The 21,145-nt window shown below is 43.8% G+C and overlaps 1 protein-coding gene across 1 annotated transcript in view; it reads left to right on the top strand.

The window, feature by feature from the left end:
* LOC115104908 (receptor activity-modifying protein 3-like) overlaps positions 1–21,145 on the top strand; it is a 32,036-nt gene that overhangs the window by 343 nt on the left and 10,548 nt on the right. The gene's annotated exons all lie outside the window — the stretch shown is intronic.

Below are 21,145 nucleotides of genomic sequence, written 5' to 3'. Positions count from 1 at the left end.
TTTTTGTGTTGCCACTGTCCGAAATTGAATCTTATAATCGGAAAAATGCATAACAACATATTATTAACACTCTCAATAATTCTCAGATCCTTTTGCTTCAAAACTGCTTTCAGTGTTCATTCCATAGCCAATAAGATATTTAAGTTGCATGGCCTATCATCTTTAAAAAGGCTAATAAAAATATGAAATCAAATCCATCTTGATCAATGACTTCCACAATTCGATATGATTTCATAATATATTTGATAACATATAGTCAATCGCCAAATTAACACCACTGTCTCTTGACCCTGGTGGCTATGTAAAAGACTATGCTAAAATACCATAAGAATTCATAAAACAATGTAAGAATCTCCATACCAGTATGCTTTTCAGGTAAATTCATGAAAACATGGGCCTTTAAGGGATGATGATGTTGGATGTCCATTGAAATTAAATGTATTTACATTTTTATGTTTTATTTAACCTTTAACTAGGCAAGTCAGTTAAAAACAAATTCTTATTGACAATGACGTCCTACCTGTCATTGTAAGGGGGTATTCAGCGTTATGATTGTCTATAATGATATGCAATCATTAACATTTTTTATGATCTTTTCTAAATGATATCTTGTTTATTTTTGGTAACATATCGTCTACATGGACTTGGACCCTATAGAAAGTGCAATGAAAAATCTGACTTTATTGTCCCGGACCCAAGATGATTTCTCTTTAGGGAGGATTTTTTTCTGGTTCTCTCATCAGGAAGAGACAGGAACCCATCTCAGAATACCCAAGAGATTAAGAGAGAGCTGAGGCCAAAAGATTATGGATGAGGGATATACTAAAGTCCCCAAAACTGTCCAGAACTCTCCTGGATAACTGCCATGTAGGCTATGTGCACAGCGAAATAGCCAGTGGCCAGTGGAAAATGCAAAGGTTCTGAGATTTACAACCCAAATGGAACATCTTACATGCACACATAATATCCTCAACAACTGTCTGGAGCACAGGGGGGGCTATGATTTATTTGTTGTAAAATGTATTTTAGGAAGATTATGTAATTAGATCAGAGCTGAAGTACAAGCAGCACTGCTCCACTGAGTAAGGTCGGTCTACTTGAATTAGCAGATAATAATGGTGATAAAGGGGCATCGGAATTCCATAACCAAGGAAAATGCCTTGGGCTCATCAGCCACAGCTGCTTCCAGTATAGTGCTCAAAAACATCTCTGTAATACAATTCTACTGCTATACGTCTACATTTGGTTGGTACTAGCAGCCAGACCAGTGGTAATAGAGACTTGCTAGTAGTTATATGTTTCAGAAGTCTTGTAAGTTTCCTTATGTGGATTCACTAAAAGGTCTCTTCTTTTAGCTGCCCTCTCAACAGCTGTGAAAACCCTGTACAAAGCTGTATTAATCTTTCAATGACCTCGTAACATTTTCATACACTCCGTGGGCTCATCATACACTCCGTGGGCTCATCATACACTCCGTGGGCTCATCATACACTCCGTGGGCTCATCATACACTCCGTGGGCTCATCATACACTCCGTGGGCTCATCATACACTCCGTGGGCTCATCATACACTCCGTGGGCTCATGAACTTGGCTCCTGGAAAGTTATGAAGTCCCCAGCTGGAGCTGTATATAGACTCATGCCGGTACTGAGGCAAAGTACCACATTGTCAACGTACTCTACCTAAATCTCAGTTCTGCAGGTTGTCCAGGTTTTCAAAATGGCTCCTGTATTTTGCATGAGCAGTGTCTTCCATCTTGAGTAGGCACTCAATCAATATCATGCTCTGTTAGTGGGTCACTGCCTCCGATAATGTAATAGTGCTGAGATCGTGCACTGTTAATGGGTCACCGCCTCCGATAATGTAATAGTGCTGATGAGTGAAACCCCCAGTTGGAACTCAGGCCTCTGGCTTGGCTTCCCACTGTTACAGCAAGAGGGCAGAGTAGGAATCCAGGCCTCTGGCTTGGCTTCCCACTGTCACTGCAAGAGGGCAGAGTTTGAACAGTGTTGTAGATCAGCCAAGGATAGTGTAGAAAGCAGAGTGCTGTGTGTGTGTGTGTGTTTTTGCCTACCTGCCTGTCTGCGTGTGTGTGCGCCGTGGCGTTCCTCTCGCACTCCTGAAAATAAGCAAGGAACACATACTGTTCTCATATCTCTCAATAAGCAGACACGTTTAGCATTATTGTTGTCTGCTTACTGATACAGTAGTTTGAATATGTAGGCCAGGAATAAATCCAGGTTTTGCTTAAATGGAGTGTGTCTGTGTAATGTGGTAGTGGGGTATGCTTTCTTGGATTGTGTGGGTGTCTGGAAGAGTACTGTCAGTGTGATTTGAAACTGAGGTGAACCCTCAATGCCATCTTTCACACCTCCATATGGGTTTTAAGTACTTAAATGGGGTGCTGTGCTGAGTACATTTTCATGCAAGCTGAACGTTGAGTTCCTATGGAAAGGCATGCAGTGTTTTCTCTGCCTGATTTCAAACTCTTCTCTCACGTTATCTCTCTGTCTCTCACTCTCTCTCACACACACACACGCACACACTTCTATCTGTTTCTCTGCCTACACACAGCAGGTCACAGAGACACTTTGGCAGTGGTCTTCCCTTCTGTATGGCAAAGGTCATCTTTGGCAGTGGGCTGCTCTCCTGCATGGCAAAGGTCATATTTGGCAGTGGGCTGCTCTCCTGCATTGCAAAGGTCATCTTTGGCAGTGGGCTGCTCTCCTACATGACAAAGGTCATCTTTGGCAGTGGGCTGCTCTCCTGCATGGCAAAGGTCATCTTTGGCAGTGTGCTGCTCTCCTGCATGGCAAAGGTCATCTTTGGCAGTGGGCTGCTCTCCTGCATGGCAAAGGTCATCTTTGGCAGTGGGCTGCTCTCCTGCATGGCAAAGGTCATCTTTGGCAGTGGGCTGCTCTCCTGCATGGCAAAGGTCATCTTTGGCAGTGGGCTGCTCTCCTGTATGGCAAGGGTAATTGGCACTGAGACAGATTTGGCAAATGAGCACGGTTGACAGATTCATAACTTTCCATTACTTAACTCTTGTGCTGTGATTTACTAGTTTCAAGTTCAAGTTTTAGTGTCACGTGCTCAAGTACAGTGAAATTCCTTTATTACAAGCTCCGCACAATGCCCTAATCAATAACAACGTAAAACAAAAAATAACAAGGTAAAACAAAATAATAAATAATAATATGTTTCTGGAATTGAATGTCTTAGAAATAAGATTGGGAGAAAATCTAAATAAAACCTTAATTTAACAAGAAATCCTAGCAACTTCAATTTGACACTACCCTAACAACAAATCCTATGAAACTGGTGTGAATGAATGCTTTTCACAGTCAGTGAAGCTTTATCCATGACTCTCCCCTCTTCTGAACTTATCCCAGATGCATTGCGAAAAGTAAGTATGAAAGCAGAAGAGCTGTGTTGACGATAGGTAGGCACTCAGCAATATGACGTCATCATTGACAGTGGGATGAGTGCCTGCTCACAGAAACCAAGAACAACATTCAAATCAACCAGGATTTCCGCCTTCTTAATGTAGGCAATGCTAGGCATACCTCAAGGAGTGTTGTTGATGTTTGTAAGCAGGAAGTCAGTCACACCCTGATCTGGTTCACCTGTCCTTGTGATTGTCTCCACCCCCTCCAGGTGTCGCTTATTATCCCCGGTGTATATATCCCTGTTTCCTGTCTCTCTGTTCCAGTTCGTCTTGTTTGACAAGTCAGCCAGCGTTTTTTTCATTTTCCTATCTTTCTCAGTTTGTTTCTAGTACTCTGGTACTGTTTGGACTCTGACCTGGTTTATGCTGCCCGGGAGGCAGGCGGCTCAAACTACTGCAGGTACATCAGAACTCCCGTAGTGTGGCAGACTACACAGTAGATTTCCGCACATTGGCCGCCGAGAGTTCGTGGAATCCGGGGGCTCTGTTCGACACCTTCCTCCATGGACTGTCGGAGGGGATAATGGACGAGCTCGCTGCTCGGGAAATACTACTGGATCTTGATTCCCTTATCGAGTGATGGCCGCTTACATGAACACCGGTGTGAGAGGAGGTCGGGCCTTGGGAATACTCGTTCGTCTGATGATGGCACTCGTCCTAAGGAATCCAGAAATTCACGAAATGTGTATTTCTTAGGAGAGCCGAAACACCTGAGGTTCCCCGAGAATCATCAACGACGGGTGAGTTGAATACTCCTGAGCCTATGCAAATGCGAAGAGCTAGTTTATCGGTTGGGGAACGCTCACGTAGGCGGAGTTCAAACTGTTGTCTGTACTGTGGAGGGGCAGGACATTATATAGCTACCTGCCCTGTTTGGAAAGCCTTGTCTCTGGTGGGTACACGTACTCTGGTGAGCCAGACTGGGAGTTCCCTAATTCCCATCACCCACTTTTTTTGTGCTTTTGCTGTGGGGAGACCAATCTAAGTCTCTTCGAGTGCTCATTGACTCTGCGGCTGAAAGTTTTATGGATGCTATTATTGTTTCTGAACAAGCATTCCCACTCAACCCCTCTCTGTCCCCATGGATGCAAGGGCAGTGGACGGCCGTTCAATTGGAAGAGTCACCTATAGTACAGTGCCCGTTCATATATGGATTTCAGGAAACCACAGGGAGACCATACAGTTCCTCCTCATTGCATCTCCCCATGTTCCTGATGTCTTGGGATTTTCCTGGCTCAAAAACACAACCCTGTTATTGACTGGACCATGAGCTCCGTCCTGGGTTTGAGCCCATTTTGCCATTCCCACTGCCTTAAAGCAGCACAGCTGTCCCAGAGTCGTCCTCCTCAGGGCGGTAGCAAGGCTTTGGATGTCTCTGCCATTCCCACTGAATACCATGACCTCCTGGAAGTTTTCAGTAAGGCACATGCTACTTCTCTTCCCCCGCACCGTCCTTATGATTGGGCCATTGATCTCCTCCCAGGCACCACACCACCTCATGGTTGGCTGTATTCTCTATCTGGGCCGGAGACCAAGGCCATGGAGGAGTACATTGAGGATTCTCTGGCTACTGGAGGCGTCTGTCCGTCTGCATCTCCTGCCGGCGCAGGACCCTGCATCCATGCATTGACTACCGAGGTCTGAATGACATTACGATTAAGAATCGTTACCCCCTACCTCTCCTCAGCATTTGAACCTCTCCAGGGGCCACCATTTTTTGCAAGCTAGATCTTCGGAATGCCTATCATCTGGTTCGGATACACGAAGGAGATGAGTGGAAGACAGCATTCAACACAGCCAGCGGACATTATGAGTACCAGGTCATGCCGTTTGGGCTCACCAACGCCTCTGCTGTCTTCCAGGCTCTGGTAAACGATGTGCTCCGAGGCACGTTAAACCGTTTTGGGTTTGTCTACCTTGAGGACATCCTGTTTGTTTTCCCGGTCTGCCCAAGAACATGTTCTTCATGTCAGACAGGTCCTTCAGAACCTCCCGGAGAACCAATTGTTCATGAAAGCCGAGAAGTGTGAGTTCCACCGCTCGACAATCTCCTTTCTGGGATATGTCATCGCTGAGGGAAATGTCAAAATGATCCTGGAAAAGTGAAAGCAGTGGTAGATTGGTCTCAACCTATATCCAGGGTGCAGTTACAATGTTTCCTGGGTTTCACTAACTTCTACTGCCGTTTCATTTGGGGCCCTGGTGACCCCTCTCTCTGCACTCACCTCTCCCAAAGTACCATTCACGTGGTCTCCAGCTGTCAACAGAGCCTTTGTGGACCTGAAGCATTGGTTCACCACAGCACCCACCCTCATCCATCCGGACCTGTTCCGTCAATTTGTGATATAGGTTGACGCTTCTGACATTGGAGTGGGGGCCATCCTGTCCCAGAGATCTGCCCAAGACCAAAAGCTTCATCTCTGTGCCTTCCTGCCCCATCATCTAAATCCTGCAGAGAGGAAATACGACGTAGACAACCGAGAACTCCTGGCGGTCAAGATGGTGTTGGAAGAGTGGAGGCACTGGCTGGAAGGAGTAGAACAGCCATTCTTGTCTGGATCAACCATAAAAATGTGGAATATCTCCGTACAGCCAAGCGCCTTAACTCCAGGCAGGCCCGGTGGGCTCTCTTGTTTACAAGAGTCAACTTCACCATTTCCTACCGCCCAAGGTCCAAAAAATGTGAATTGAGTCACCCTCTCCCGCCTATACAGTTCCTCTGCCACACCCTCGGTCTCCGAAAGCATTCTCCCTACCTCATGCCTTGCAGCCTCAGTGGGTTGGGGGATTAAGACCCTGGTTTGCAAGGCACAATGTTCCCAGCATGGACCTGAACGGGGCCCGACTAACCGGCTATTTGTCTCTAACTCAGTCCGTCCCCGGGTCCTGGAATGGGCTCATTCCTCCAGGCTGACCTGTCATCCAGGTTCCCGCTGGACCCTAGCATTCCTCTGACAACGTTTCTGGTGGCCCACAATGGTTCCTGACGTCTCTGCCTTCACCACCGCGTGCACAGCGTGTGCTCAGAACAAGACTCCAAGGCAAGCTCTTTCTGGCCTTCTTCAGCCACTACCGGTACCTCATCGTCCCTGGTCCCATATCTCTCTGGACTTTGTCACTCGGCTTCCACCGTCTGATGGCATCGATGGATCGGTTCTCAAAGGTTGCTCATTTCATCCCTCTCCCCAAACTTCCCTCTGCCAAGGAAATGGCCCAGCTTATGGTGCAGCACGTCTTCTGGATCCATGGACTCCCAGTGGATATGGTTTCTGACCGGGGTTCTCAGTTCTCGTGTCAGTTCTGGAAGATGTTCTGCACCCTTATTAGGGTGTCAGCCAGCCTATCCTCTGGATTCCAACCCCAATCTAACGGCCAGTCGAAGCGAGCTAACCAGGACCTGGAGACCACCCTAAGATGCCTGACCTCAACCAACCATACTACCTGGAGCCGACAACTGGTCTGGGTGGAGTATGCCCGGAACACCCTTCCCTGTTCAGCCACGGGACTCTCCCCTTTTGAGTGCTCCATGGGATACCAGCCTCCACTTTTCCCAGAACAAGAACCGGAAGTCAACGTACCCTCGGCCCAGATGTTCATCCGTCGCTGTCGACGTGCCCGGAGAAGAGCTCGGGTAGCACTTCTCAAGATAGGTATCGTCAACAAGCGGACCGCCGCCGGACTCCCCGCTACCTCATTGGCTGTCCACACGGGACCTGCCTCTTTGGGTAGAGTCACGCAAACTGTCCCCCTGTTTCATTGGTCCTTTTCCCAACTCTAGAGTCCTTAGTTCTACTGCTGTCCATCTCACTTTACCCCGTACCCTCCGTATCCACCCTACTTTCCATGTGTCTAAGATTAAGCCCGTGTCTCACAGTCCTTTGTCTTCTGTCCCACCTCCCCTCCCCATGTCATTGATGGCCATCCGGCGTACACAGTAAAATGCCTCCTGGGTGTTCGACCATGGGGCAGGGGGGAGGGTTACGGCCCGGAGGAGAGGTGCTGGGTTCCCTCTTGAGACATCCTGGATCTATCCCTCATCGCCGACTTCCACCGCCAACACCCCGGGGCGCCCCTAGAGGAGGGGGGGGGGGGGGGTCACACCCTGATCTGGTTCACCTGTCCTTGTGATTGTCTCCACCCCCTCCAGGTGCCACCCCCTCCTGCCTCTCTGTGCCAGTTAGTCTTGCTTGCCAAGTCAACCAACGTTTTTCCTTGTGCCTATCTTTCCCAGTCTCCGTTTGTTTCTAGTCCTCCTGGTTTTGACCCTGACCTGTCCTGATTCCGAACCCGCCTGCCTGACCACTCTGCCTGTTCTGACTACCAACCTGCCTATCCCCTTGTACTGTTTTGGACTTGGATCTGGTTTCTGACCCCTGCCTGGCCTGATCTCGAGACTGCCTATCATCTGGTACTGTTTGGACTCTGACCTGGTTTATGAATTATGAACTCTTGCCTGTCCCCGACCTGCATTTGCCTACTCCCTTTGTTATAATAAATATTGGTGCTCTATCTGCCTCCTGTGTCTGCATTTGGATCTCGCCTTGTGCCCTTATAAAGTCACCCTGTTATGTGTGATGATTTCATATAGCTGAGTCTACCCTTAAACAAGGTTTGTGCAGAAGTTACTCCCTCATAGTTATCAACAATACAATGTAAGTCATGTAAGATGTTGCATTATTTTGATTTGTGCTCACAAAGTAGTGATTACTTTGCTTATGTATGGGGTGTTCGGTTTTGTTTTTAAAGCCACCGTTGTATGTGACCTCATAAAATGGTTATTAGGTACACCCATCTAGTACTGGGTCGAATCCCCTTGGCCTCCAGAACAGGCTGAATTCTCGTGGGAATGGACACGTTGCTCAGTTGGTATCAAGGGACCTAACGTGTGCCAGGAAAACATTCCCCACACCATTACAGCACCGCCACCAACCTGTACCGTTGATTCCAGGCAGGGTGGGGCCATGGACTCACTTCTTGTTTCTAGCTGATAGGAGTGGAACCTGGTGTGGTCGTCTGCTGCAATAGCCCATCCGTGACCAAAACAGTGATCTGCACACCACTGTTGTACTGCGCTGTTTGTGGTCCGCCTGTTAGCTTGCACCATTCTTGCCATTCTCCTTTGACCTCTCATCCACGAGCTGTTTTTTCCCACAGAACTGCCGCTGATGTGATGTTTTTTGGTTGTCGCTCCATTCTCGGTAAACCCTAGACAATGTCCTGTATGAAAATCCCAGAGGCCGGCCGTTTCTGAGATACTGGAACCGGCGCGCCTGGCACCGACAATCATACCACGCTCAAAGTCGCTTAGGTCCATCGTTTTTCCCATTCTAACGTTCAATCGAACAGTAACTGAATCTTTCGATGCCTGTCCGCCTGCTTTATATTGCAAGCCACGGCCACGTGACTCACTGTCTGTAGGAGCTAACCATTTTTTGTGAACGGGGTGGCGTACCTAATAAACTGCCCAATGAGTGTATATTGATGCTGGTTCTCAGGGAAACCATAGCCTTGCCAAGCTAAACTGTTTTAATTATTAGTAGTTTCTTTCGGCCCCTTGTTGCTGGATTTAATGCAACTGCTAGAATGCCAATGGTATTAAATGTTTTTTTTATTTATTTTATTTCACCTTTATTTAACCAGGTAAGCAAGTTGAGAACAAGTTCTCATTTACAATTGCGACCTGGCCAAGATAAAGCAAAGCAGTTCGACACATACAACGACACAGAGTTACACATGGAGTAAAACAAACATACAGTCAATAATACAGTAAAAAAAACCAAGTCTATATACAATGTGAGCAAATTAGGTGAGAAGGGAGGTAAAGGCAAAAAAGGTCATGGTGGCAAAGTAAATACAATATAGCAAGTAAAACACTGGAATGGTAGTTTTGCAATGGAAGAATGTGCAAAGTAGAAATAAAAATAATGGGGTGCAAAGGAGAAAAATAAATAAATTAATTAAATACAGTTGGGAAAGAGGTAGTTGTTTGGGCTAAATTATAGGTGGGCTATGTACAGGTGCAGTAATCTGTAAGATGCTCTGACAGTTGGTGCTTAAAGCTAGTGAGGGAGATAAGTGTTTCCAATTTAAGAGATTTTTGTAGTTCGTTCCAGTCATTGGCAGCAGAGAACTGGAAGGAGAGGCGGCCAAAGAAAGAATTGGTTTTGGGGGTGACTAGAGAGATATACCTGCTGGAGCGTGTGCTACAGGTGGGAGATGCTATGGTGACCAGCGAGCTGAGATAAGGGGGACTTTACCTAGCAGGGTCTTGTAGATGACATGGAGCCAGTGGGTTTGGCGACGAGTATGAAGCGAGGGCCAGCCAACGAGAGCGTACAGGTCGCAATGGTGGGTAGTATATGGGGCTTTGGTGACAAAACGGATTGCACTGTGATAGACTGCATCCAATTTGTTGAGTAGGGTATTGGAGGCTATTTTGTAAATGACATCGCCAAAGTCGAGGATTGGTAGGATGGTCAATTTTACAAGGGTATGTTTGGCAGCATGAGTGAAGGATGCTTTGTTGCGAAATAGGAAGCCAATTCTAGATTTAACTTTGGATTGGAGATGTTTGATATGGGTCTGGAAGGAGAGTTTACAGTCTAACCAGACACCTAAGTATTTGTAGTTGTCCACGTATTCTAAGTCAGAGCCGTCCAGAGTAGTGATGTTGGACAGGCGGGTAGGTGCAGGTAGCGATCGGTTGAAGAGCATGCATTTAGTTTTACTTGTATTTAAGAGCAATTGGAGGCCACGGAAGGAGAGTTGTATGGCATTGAAGCTTGCCTGGAGGGTTGTTAACACAGTGTTAACACAGTGTAAATGTATTAAACTGTTTTAATTATTAGTAGTTTCTTTTGGCCCCTTGTTGCTGGATTTAATGCAACTGCTAGAATGCCAATGGTATTAAATGTATTAATCAACTTACTGAAGATCATGTGCCAATAGACTGCCATGCAATGCCAGTGTTTGTAAAAATATCTGTCCTAAATTGTATGTGTTTTGAGAGAACTGAAGGAAGAAAGAGGCTGGAGGATATTCTTTCATTTTTTTCATGAATTAAATAGTTGGCTTGAAGTTGTGAACAGCAGGGACAATCAACGAAATGCCTCAGTGACTTTTCCCCACTGTTTTTCTTTCTTTCCCCGTATTGGACAGCTCATACGCTTCAGCTCCAGCCAATTCACCATGTCGTCATCTTAAGATTCGTTATCTGTAACTAACAGTCTGCATTGGTAATATTGACTGATCCTAGTGATGACACATGCCCATTGTATCTTCAGCAGTGATTGTCCAGTATCATGTTCCAGAAATATCCTCATCACGTTCAAGCAACTTTGACAAATGGAACATTCTCAGAACACTTCCAACCTAGACAAGTACTAGATGTTAGAGGGAAATTATCATTATGTGAATAAAAACATGCTTTTAAGCTAAAATAGAGAAAAAACACATCAAATATTTTGTCAGATTTAGATTGAGACATCTGTTTACACGTGTCCCGTTGTCCACACTCCCCACAGTAACTTTCCTCTCCGAACCGTTGGAATGGGTTAATGCTATAGCCTCTTTGGAAAGTCCCTCCATGGAGTGACCGTCCCTCACATGATTTCATTCAGGTTCTCTCTTTCCTCAGGCTATGCAGCATTTATTTCTGTCTCTCTTCATCTTGGCCACCCATGACAACCCCTTCCTGCTTTTGTTTGCCAAGTGCAGAGTGCCTTGTCCGCTTTTCCTCAGTCGCCTTTTCCCCTCCTTTTTTTGTCCAATCCCCCAGGGCCAGTGTCACAATCCCACATGGAACCTTCCCCTCAGACCTCGGATTGAGAGTGTTGTGCCAAGTCACCACAACATCAATGTAATCTTGAGCTTTTGTCCATTGGTCCACTTAGTGTTTCATCCCCCCAGTCTAAGCTGAAGTCAGGCACAAGGTGGGCAAATATTTCAGAGCTTCTGGGATAAATGGGATGTATGTATTAGCAGTTAGCAATTAAGAATTATATTTAAAAAATGTAATTCTGTTCATTATTTAGGTGACTGAGTTTTAGGCGAATGACTGGGGGCCTTCAAGGGAATTTGGTGTTAAGTCATTACATGTGGTCACGTCTGCCCAGTTTCATTTCAGTAAATTTGATTGAGTTGACTTCAAAGATCACGCCCACCATGCTCAGAGGTACATTTTCTATTTGGGCTGATGCCTGTCTTCCCCCATATGAATTATGTTGTCGAAGGGATTTGTTGTGTCTGAGAAAAATAATCAAAGTGCTTTGATCCAATCCTGTTTTAGGTGTAAGATCATCTAAGAAGATGATGATCACATTGCCTGTTGGAGATTTTTTTTTTACTGTTTGTCTTTAATTAGTTATATAATCTTTTGCAGCAATGGGTTTTGTATCTAATCAGTGGGCAAAACTGGTTGCAATGATGTCTTTATGATGTCTTTTAAGGTCAGGTTATATACTGCTTGTATAAGGATAAAACAACATATGTATTTACCATGATGTCTTGATCTCACCATGGGAAAAGCATCTTTACCTGGTTGTAACAGAGACCAGATTGTTCTAATCTAGTTATGCGGCAAATAACCCGCAATTTAAAAAAAACATCTTAGCAGAAGTAATTTCAACGTTCTCTTGACGGGATCCAGCCCTCATTCTCCCAAGTGCAATAACTAAGACAGGCCTGGTAACATTGCTACACCACTCTGGTAGCGTATTCTTTTTTTTAATACTCCCCCATTAGGGCTTTATACACAATACCGTGGCAATGAAAATGTATTGCTTTTTAAAGTATGTGACTTTAGACACAGAAAAGTACTTAAAGGGCAACTCCACCACTTTTCAATCTCATTTTCATTATCTCCAGCACAATACCAGTGTCACAATACCAGTGTCACAATACCAGTGTCTACATACAGATGTAGGATCTTAATTTGATCACCTTGCTGCAAGATATCTGTAGTGTATTTGAGTTTTAAAAAAGGCTTCTGAAGTTTGTAATTTCCACTTTGAAATTTTTCGACTTCAAAAATGTATCAACCTCATGATGATGATGATAATAATATTGTATGACACTTTAGCAGACATTTTTATCCAAAGTATTCAGCTTAGTAAGGCAACAGAAAGCTAAGTACATAACATAAATAAAATGTATTGCAATATTGGAAAAATCTGATAGGTATCAGATATGCCAAACGCAAGCTAGTGCCATTTGTTTTTTTCCCCATCAGATCCCCCCTCATTCTCAGTAATGATTGATATATAGATTGCAAGAGATTCCAATCCTGATCCACAAAGGGTGCATTTACACAAGCAGCCCAATTCAGACTTTTTGCCACCACTAACTGGTATTTTGACCGATTAGATCAGATCTTTTGACAATAATTCGTCAAAAGATCAGAATTGGGCTGCCTGTGTAAACACAGCAATATAGAGTTTCTCTATCTATCCCAACATGGCCAGCACTAGATGACTGCCTTTTTAACCTTTAGAGTACAGCCTTAGCAGGAGGCGGTTTGTACTTTAAGAAGTGACAGACAAGCTTCAAATAGATAGTAGAAGAACCTTGGGGAACCTTGGCCAGTTGTTAGTATCACACTTACACCCTCCAATTGTCGCTGTGACAAGTGGAACATGCTTATTTCTGCCCTTGTGGTGAGAGTCAATTTATAAAATCACAGTTAATGACAGATATTTGGACAATAGCAATGTTGAGATCAGACTACTTCAGTTTTTCCTGCAGTAATGGCTTCTATGCTTTGGAAGAAGGCTTTGAGGGCTGCAATGTCAATATTACCAACCAAAATAAATCGCTAGACGTACCCTTTAATTATTATATACCCGGACCATCTGTATTCTAACATGATATCTGTTTAAAGAAAGGCTCCCGTTTGAAATGGACTTCAATGAGCTCATTCTGCTGGCCTCGTGTATTCATTGTGAAGGATTGTTAAAGAGAGAAGATTATAACCATGTAGTCCTACTATACACCCACACCTATCTTAAGAAAATAGGTCTACAGTATATGTCTCTCTCTCTCTCTCTCTCTCTCTCTCTCTCTCTCTCTCTCTCTCTCTCTCTCTCTCTCTCTCTCTCTCTCTCTCTCTCTCGCTATGACATCTCCCCATGTATCCCAGTAGACAGTTTGTATTCCTTGATCTTTAGATTTGTTGTTCAGCCGCGGAGCTTGAGCAAAAACAAATGCACAATTCTCCAGCTCAACTTCAGAGTAATAGAAAAGCGATAGGTCAACATTAGCAGTGATGTCGTAAAGCACCAACAGAAGCATACAGTGAGTTGAGATGGAGCCAAAGAGCCTTCCTCTCTGCAGACAAACAGCCATACAGCCAAGGGAAGGGGCAGCAGTGGTGTTGTCCTTTTTTCTTTTAAACAACCGGAGCTGTACTTGGCAGGGTGAGTAAGTGTCCTCGACTCCAGGGCCCAGCGAATAATGACGTCTTGACCCGTACAGATACAGTAGATGGCAGAGTACAGACTGGTACTTTTCTGATTACATTCGGGGTCTGGCACTGTGTTAACCTCAAGCAGCCTCAATGAAATGGCTGGGAGATTAGAACTATCACATTTGAGAAATTAGCACTTTTAATTAAGCCTGGTCATGGTCTCTGAGAAATGTCTCCAATTTAACGTTCCTCGGCTTTTAACAAGGAAGCTAATCAAGAAGGATGGAGACAAACATACCATAATGACGTCATGTCATGTCACAACCCCCCATCTGTAATGTGCCCATTACTGTTTTTCTAGATGTATAGTGTATTAGTAGTAACAGGGCAGGCAAATATTATGAGGTATTTCTAATGGGAACCATTCTGGTTTGTCAGTCAACGTGAATGTGCTAGAATCTACAGTATCTGTTCTTTCCTTGCCTCCCATTTTCCGAACACAGACCCATTACATCATATTACTTCACATAAAGATGATCGGAAGCTCAAACAGTTAGCCCGCCTAAGCCCCACTACAGTACGTACTCAATTTTTGCAGTAGCTACATTTTTCACCCCACTTCATCACACTCGTACACTCAGCTTTAAGTGGATATCTGTGTAAAGAATATGAATATGTATATGCCAGACAAGTTTGCAATTCAGGAACATGGCAATGCGACAAGGTGAAGCCTTTGTATTTCCTGCTTTAGTCGACATTCTCTACCTTCAAGGTCTTAAGTGTTTCAACCACAGGACTATATTAGGCACATGGAGGTGTGGGGAGGTGTTGACAAGACTTCGGAGTCTCAACAATGTCCCCATGAAGATGAAACCTAATGGGAAGTGTTATGCTTGATGGCCCTGCATTTGGCATTATGCTGTATTCTATTTTTATCTGAACCTGGCATGTTTTAGGTCTTGGAGGAGTGGCTTCTGTGGCTTTTCTTAGACTGCTGGTACTGTAAATGGATTATGTGGTTGCTAGGAAGAAACTAATTACGATACTGTTTCTACAATTTGAAAACAACCTCTTCTTTTATAGCCCATATCTATTTTAGTTTTTCCTGCCCTAGAATAATGTTTATTTTCTTTTCGAGACAGGATGCAAATGAATTTCTCAGCTTTCTGATATCCTTGTAGTGTGGAAGAGAGACAGACAAGGCTTGCTAGCTGAAGGCTTATAAAAGCCTCATTTCTCCATTAATTAATGGATGTATTTGGCACTGTGACTGCTGTGGAAATGTAAACCATGAATATCAACAGACGCCTATTATTTAGTGTGAGACTTCAGCTTTCTAGTTGCTGCTTCTCATAAACCATGTCATCCTATTGCCAAGTGAGAGGATACAAGACTACAGTAAAGATGAATGCAGCCAAAGTAGCAAAAGGGTTATGCCTCATTTGGAAAACACTAGACGTAAGGACCTTATATATCACCCTTTATGTAGTATGACTTGTCCTAATGTGAAACATATATTTAATGGTCATGAAGTGCTTATGAATGCTCTATAAAGACTTTATAACTTGTTGGTTTAAAGTGGCACCATAAGACTGTTTTTCTACTTTCCACAAGAACAGCCGTCAACGATTCAGTGTGGCAGTGTAGGTTTATCAGAGAGACTTCCTTTTCATGGTGTGTACTCAGAGCTACCTCGTACTGGATCGACTGCTGGATTGTATTTTGGTCCTGGCATATCTTTGCAAAACCATCACTGAAGTGTGACACATGAGAGAAAGAGTGAAATAGCACATCAATTCGGAAGGGTCTCGCTTTCCCAAACTTTTGGGATACAGTGGTTTCCATGACATTGAGTGTCATTCGTGTTTCCCTTCCAGACATTTCAGGTGAGGTGCAAAGGCTCCCAAAGCAATTTCCAGACCAATTGGAAACCAAATCTGTCAATTGAAACTCTTTCAGGTAGGGGGAAAGAGAGCCGTGAGCCACCTATACAATGGTGGGGGGAGTACTGTGTAAGGGATGCACTGTGTAAGGGATGCACTGTGTAAGGGATGCACTGTGTAAGGGATGCACTGTGTAAGGGATGCACTGTGTAAGGGATGTACTGTGTAAGGGATGTACTGTGTAAGGGATGCACTGTGTAAGGGATGCACTGTGTAAGGGATGCACTGTGTAAGGGATGTACTGTGTAAGGGATGCACTGTGTAAGGGATGCACTGTGTAAGGGATGCACTGTGTAAGGGATGCACTGTGTAAGGGATGCACTGTGTAAGGGATGCCGAGTGCCCTTTTGTCTTTAGATGCCAACACGGTCTCATGGGCAATTTGTATAATTCTGTACGTAAATCTATACACTCCATTAGTATGATATGTTCCGTTCCGTTCCGTTAGGCTGCATTATGAATGGAATAGTGGTCGTACAATATCATACGAATTAGAGGACATATAGTATCAAATAAAATTTCAAATCAAATTATTATTTGTGACAAACTTAATAAACTGACAGTTAAATGCTTACTTACAGGTCCTTTCCAACAATGCAGAAAGAAAGAAAATAGAGAAATAATAGAAAATTAATAACATGTAATGATAATAAAGTAGTAATGAATAACTAATAAATGCACAATGAGTAATGATAACTTGGCTATATACACGGTGTACCAGTACCGAGTTGATGTGCAGGGGTACAAGGTAATTGAGGTACTGTAGATATGTACATACTGTATGCAGTGCCTTCAGAAAGTATCACACCCCTTGACTTCTTCCACATTTTGTTGTGTTACAGCTTGAATTTAAAATGGATCCAATTTAGATTTTTTTATCACTGGCCTGCACACAATATCCCATAATGTCAAAGTGGAATTATGATTTTGAAATGTTTGCAAATGAATTAAACATTTAAAGCTGAAATGTCTTGTCAATAAGTATTCAACCCCTTTGTTATGGCAAACCTAAATAAGTTCAGGAGTAAAGATTTGCTTAACAAGTCACATTAATAATAGTGTTTAGTATGGTTTTTTAATGACTACCTCATCTCTGTAACCCACACATACAATTATCTGTAAGGGCCCTCAGTCAAGCACTGAATTTCTAACACAGATTCAACCAAAAAGACCATGGAGGTTTTCCAATGCCTTGCACCTATTGGTAGATGGGTAAAAATAAAAAAAGCATACATTGAATATCCCTTTGAGCATGGTGAAGTTATTACCTACACTTTGAATGGTGTATCAATACACCCAGCAACTACAAAGATACAGGCGTCCTTTCTAACTCAGTTGTCAGAGAAGAAGGAAACCACTCAGTGATTTCACCACGAGGTCAATGGTGACTTTAAAACAGTTACAGAGTTTAATGGCTGTGATAGGAGAAAACTGAGGATGGATCAACAACATTGCAGATACTCCAATACTAACCTAATTGACAGAGTGAAAAGAAGGAAACCTGTACAGAATAAAATATTAAAAAAACATGCATCCGGTTTGCACTAAGGCACTAAAGCAATACTGCAAATAAATGTGGCAAAGCAATTCCCTTTTTGTTCTGAATACAAAGTGTTATGTTTGGGGCAAATTCAATACAACACATTGCTGAGTATCACTCTCCATATTTTCAAGCACACTGGTAGCTGCATCATGTTATGGGTCTGCTTATAATTGTTAAGGACTGGGGAGTTTTTCAGCATAAAAATGAAACTGACTGGAGCTAAGCACAGGCAAAATCCTAGAGGAAAACAGGGTTCAGCTTTCCACCACTGGGATATTAATGGGAGATTAATTTACCTTTCAGAAGGATAATAACCTAAAACACAAGGCCAAATCTAATATTCTTTGCTTACAAAGAAGACAGTGAATATTCCTGAGTGGCCGAGTTACAGTTTTGACTTAAATCTACTTGAAAATCTATGGCAAGACCTGAAAATGTTTGTCTAGCAATGCTCAACAACCAATTTGACAGATCTTGAAGAATTTTGAAAAGTATAATGGGCAAATGTTGCACATTCCAGGTGTGGAAAGCTCTTAGACTTACCGAGAAAGACCCAATACTGTAATCACTGCCAAAGGTGCTTCTACAAATGACTGACTCAGGGTTGTGAATACTTATATTTCTGAACTTCATTTTCAATAAATGTGCAACATTTTCTTTAAACATGTTTTCACCTCATCATTATGATGTATTGTGCATAGATGGGTGAGAAAAAAACTATATTTAATCCATTTTGAATTCAGGCTGTAACAACAAAATGTGGAATAAGTCAAGGGGTATGAATACTTTCTAAAGGCACTCTAACTAGGTATAATAAACAGTAGCAGCAGCGTATGTAATGAGTGCAAAACGGTCAATGCAGATTGCTAAATAGTTAGTCGGGGTAGCTATTTAACTGTCTTATGGCTTGGGGGTAGAAGCTGTTCAGGGTCCTGTTGGTTCCAGACTTGGTCCACCAGTACAACTTGCCGTGCGGTAGCAGAGAGAAACGTATATGATACACCTTACCTGGTTGTACAATAGCATGCGAATTGGATGAAATAACTTTTCATACATTTTGGAGGCCTTCTTGGCGGACGTATAGTAGTGCACGTATTTATCTCAGACCAGGTTGACTCTTGCAGGAGAATTAAGGGGATCATTTACGGTGGCGGTTAGGGAAGATCTTAAACGACAAATGGTTAGATGAGTTTATGTAGCAGGTTAGGTGAATTGGGTCATGTTTAGAATAATGGTTAAGGAAGGTTAGCGAAAATGCTACAGTTGTCCCCGACCGACACCAAAATGCAGCCTTTGGATTTCTAGATTGTTGCGGATTAGACCATGATACGTCTTGGAGGTGCTCAGAAATACCTAAACTATATTTAGCATGGCGTTGATGCCAGGCTGGGAATGCAAATAGTATTAAAGGTTTGGCAGGGGGAAGGGGAAGGGAGGGGGGGATAACATTGAAGGTTTGGCATAAAAAACTAATGTGACGTAACCCTGTATTCGCGTCATGCCCTGCTACTGTTTGAAGTTATCAGGCTTAGCAATCACAGACCTCTATGCTTTGAACACATATCCTGCAGGAAGAAATTGCTAAATTTAACTTGGCTGCTCAACAACAGTTATCCCCTGGTTGAGACTGAACTGAACAGGATGGATTTTGTAATCACATATGAAGGAAAAATCAAAACTGTGTGTTCACTCAGAATACTTAGACTGTTTCTTATTAAGGACAGTTGTGGTTACGATTCAATATAGAACAATGACAAAGTCTACGAAGATATCTGTTTTAATGTGCTTAGTAGCTCTGGTACAACATAGATATTCTAAGTGAACCTGCAGTGAGGTTTACCATTATCTGTGATTGTTTGAATTGGGGCTTAAGACTGGAAAAAAACAAGGACAAACATTTTACTGCCTGGTATCATGAAGGTACTGTAATTATAATAGGGAGATAATGGTGGGAGAGTGAGACAAGAAAAGACGGAGGTGAAAATTAAACGAATGAGTCGAGAGTGTGAGTGTGTGTGTGTTTACGTGTGTATTCTCTAGTAGGTCCTTCAGTGGTGCTTCAGTTTTGGACAGCTGTCCCACTTAACAGGATTGCTACACAGGCTTATTGAAGCAAACAAGCAGCTGGGTCAGGGCGGAGGATGGAAGATTGATTATGTGTGTCCCACACTTGGCAGTGCCAGCACCAGCGCCAAACAACAGACACTGCATGGAGTCGGACTGGGGGTTTCACGCTGTGCCATATCGACTTGCCTCCCTCTCTGTCTCTCTGTGCTGTGCTGTGGTAGAAAGCAGCATTTCTCAAACCTCTCCTCAGGGATTCCCGCCACATGTATTTGATCTATTCCCAGAGCTAGTGTAGAGGATGGCTAAGGGAAACGCTATGGTCTTCCTGAGTCCTACAAGTACCATCTCCCCACAACCAGAAGGTGCTTCTGGAGTATGTTGTCTGATGGTGCAGAGGGTTGTGGATTTCCCCTTTGTCACCTAATTAAACATGTCAGCTAATCATCAAGCCCTTGTCTAGTTAAATCATGTGGGCTAGTTCAGGGTTACAACAGAATTGTGAAACATCTGGGGCTCCCCAAGGAGAGGTTTGAGAAACACTGCACTAAAAGCTCAGAGAAAAGTTCCACCTCCTATCCTATCCTGTCCTATCCTGTCCTATCCTGTCCTATCCTGTCCAATTGTGCCCTGCTGCCTTTGTTTGTTCCTTGTTCTATGTTTAAACTCGTCCGTTTTTGTTGCTTTGCTTTTAGTAGTTTAATAATTTTTTATGTTGCATCGGATTACCGATTAGGCTACGGTAGAGCGGCATGAAGTGCGTACAGAGGATTATTCTCCTACTTGGATTCCCTTTGCTGGTATCTGAAACAGGATGCGAATCTATGAGAAAATCGGCGGCACCACACACCCGCTACAGAAGAAACTCTTACAATGTAATAACTCACATTGGGGAGAACAGATCAAAGGGGACATACCTGCAGAGATCGTGAGACAAAACAACCTGGGTGAAGGACTATTAAGTAGGAAGAGGAAGAGGGGCAGGAAAGGCGAGGTGCGGCAGAGGTTGAGAAGGAACAAAACAAAGATTCCGCTTCCAACTATCCTGCTCTCCAATGTCCAATCGCTTAAGGGAGAAATTGACGAATTGTGGGCAAACTCACAGTATCTACACTGCTCAAAAAAATAAAGGGAACACTGAAACAACACAATGTAACTCCAAGTCAATCACACTTCTGTGAAATCAAACTGTACACTTGGGAAGCAACACTGATTGACAATACATTTCACATTCTGTTGTGCAAATGGAATAGACCACAGGTGGAAATGATTGGCAATTAGCAAGACACCCCCAATAAAGGAGTGATTCTGCAGGTGGTGAACACAGACCACTTTTCAGTTCCTATGCTTCCTGGCTGATGTTTTGGTCACTTTTGAATGCTGGCGGTGCTTTCACTCTAGTGGTAGCATGAGACGGAGTCTACAACACACACAAGTGGCTCAGGTAGTGCAGCTCATCCAGGATGGCACATCAATGCGAGCTGTGGCAAGAAGGTTTGCTGTGTCTGTCAGCGTAGTGTCCAGAGCATGGAGACGCTACCAGGAGACAGGCCAGTACATCAGGTGACGTGGAGGAGGCCGTAGGAGGGCAACAACCCAGCAGCAGGACCGCTACCTCCGCATTTGTGCAAGGAGGAGCAGGAGGAGCACTGCCAAAGCCCTGCAAAATGACCTCCAGCAGCCCACAAATGTGCATGTGTCTGCTCAAACGGTCAGAAACAAACTCCATGAGGGTGGTATGAGG

This window comes from Oncorhynchus nerka, linkage group LG22 (genome assembly GCF_034236695.1).
Source record: "Oncorhynchus nerka isolate Pitt River linkage group LG22, Oner_Uvic_2.0, whole genome shotgun sequence".
NCBI classification, from domain to species: domain Eukaryota; kingdom Metazoa; phylum Chordata; class Actinopteri; order Salmoniformes; family Salmonidae; genus Oncorhynchus; species Oncorhynchus nerka.
Note: the sequence above shows the minus strand (reverse complement) of the source record. Positions and strands in the feature narration are given on the sequence as shown.